The sequence below is a fragment of the Vicugna pacos genome, unplaced genomic scaffold (genome assembly GCF_048564905.1).
Source record: "Vicugna pacos unplaced genomic scaffold, VicPac4 scaffold_9, whole genome shotgun sequence".
Classification (NCBI taxonomy): Eukaryota; Metazoa; Chordata; class Mammalia; order Artiodactyla; family Camelidae; genus Vicugna; species Vicugna pacos.
In genome coordinates, this window is record NW_027328730.1 from 40001 (window position 1) to 42206 (window position 2206).

Below are 2206 nucleotides of genomic sequence, written 5' to 3' on the forward strand. Positions count from 1 at the left end.
GCCGACTGGCACTCTCTCTCCTCGGCACCCCCACGGCACCCCCTCACGGGGGCTCAGGGCCACCCTCGCCCGACACCGCAGAGCCTCAGAACGGCCCACCGCAAGGCTCTCCCGCCGCACGGGCCGGCGCTGCCCTGCCCCGACGTGCGCACACCCAGAACAAACACGTTCGTGCCGTGCCGAAGCACCCCGCCTCCTCCCCCCCGTCGGGTCCGACGACGCCTCACCCGGGGCCGCCTCCAGGGGAGGGACAGCACCCACGCGCGGTGAGGCCACGTACTGGTCCCAGGACGGGGGTGGGTCGGGGGGAAAAGGCTCGGCGCGGGTGGCCATCGGTCCGGGCAGGGGAGGGCCGGCGACGACGAGGAGGGGCCGCTCGCGCACAAGAGCGACGGCCGCAGGGGTCGGGGGTGTGGGCGGGCACCAGCCCAGGGAAGGGGAAATCCCAAGACACGACCGGGCCGCCGGGGAAACAAGCGCAGGATCCCACCACCCCCACACGTGGGGGCGGCCCCGCGACGCCCAGGACGCCGGCCGGCCTCAGCCAACCCTCGGCGGTTCCTCCCACACCCCGGCCCCGCCGCCGGGACTCACGCGCAGCAGGCTAACCCCCACTCCAGAGGGCAGCCCCTTCCGCTCGCTCACTCGTCCGTCTGTCTGTCTGGTCTGTCCGTCCACCACCCACATCATCCTGCTTCGTCTGGCTCGCCCCCAGGCCTCGCGGCCCGGGGAAACGCTCCCGAGCGAGGCGGCCCGACCCGTAGCCCACGCACCGCCACCGGTGGCTGCGGCTCGGGACCGGGACAGGTGGGGTGGCTCCTCGCGGCGGGGAGACAACGGGGGGCGAAGTCGGGGTGGACCGCCTTGCCCCTCCCCCCACGGCACGCACCGGGGAGGCAAAGCCCGCGCGCACACACGCGCGCTCGCACGGCCCCGCGCCAGACGCCGGGCCCGGCCCGGCAGAACCCTCCCCCGACTCGGAGGGGGGAGGCGCGGGCCACAGCAGGCAAAGAGCAGCACACGGCCCCACCGCGGGGCCGGCGCAACCCACACGCCAAAGCGGCGGGGCCCTGCCCACACGCTGCGGCAGTCGCTCCCCGTGGCGACTGCACGCTCTGGATGGAGGAGCGGCGGCTGGGGGTTGTCCGGTACCCCCCCAAGGCTCCCCTCTCAGATCGCTAGAGAAGGCTTTCTCACCGAGGGCGCATCGCCCCCTACCCAGCGGGGGCCCCCTTCAGGCCTACGGAAGTCCGCCGAGGTGGACGTCAGCGCTCGGCTGGGCAGGAGGGGCCTGCGGCAAGGGTAAGCAGCGGGCCGAAAAGCGAGCGTTCGCGGTCGGGACCGGGGAAAGCCCGTGCCGCCTCGCGAGGAGACGCACCCAAGACCGCGTGGGGACGAGACAGGCGCCCGCCCCCACCGGCACATCACCCGGCCCCACCACGTTCGCTCCCACGCCCGGGCGCGAGCCCCGCAGAGGGGGACCCACCCGGCGTGCGCCCGGCCCCACCGAGGGTGGGGAGCGGCCACGCCTCGCTTACCGTCTCGACCCCTCCCCCACTGCTCAAGAGAGTGGCTCGGGACACACGACCACCGCAGGGGTTACCCGAGAGGACTCGCTGGGGACGGGAAGCGACGCCACCGCTCGGCCTCGGGCACCTGAGGGACAACCTGGAGCGCTCCAGGGGCACCACAGAGGGCCAAGGCGAGACACGCTCGCACCCCGGCGAGGGGATACGTGGCGTGGCGGCGGGGGCAGCCCTCCCCCACCGCGGGGGAGGGCCGCTCGCGAGACAAGACGCCGAGCAGGCGAGGAGGCGAGAGGTGTCTGCCGCGTCACAAGACCCCGGCCCCGCCGACACCACGAGGCACGGGAGACCGAGGTCGGGCCGGAGTCCGCACCCCTTCCTCCTTGCCCCCGCCACCCACGGGCGGTGGAGGAGAGGCGAGGGGCCCGCAGGCAGAACGAGAAGAGAGGCCACGTTCACCATGAACGTCCCGTCCCTCGTCTGGCGCGGCTTAGGCCCGGCCCGGGAGAGCATGACGTCACCACATCGGTCAGGTGAGCGAGCGAGCGAGCGAGCCATGGGGCAGGGAAGCCCCAGAGCCAGAGGGGAGGGCCCGGCGAGGACAACCACCAGAGGAGGGCCTGCTTCAGCCTCGCCAGGCGCCACCCACTCCTCGTTCCTCTACGAGGAGAGTGGCCAAC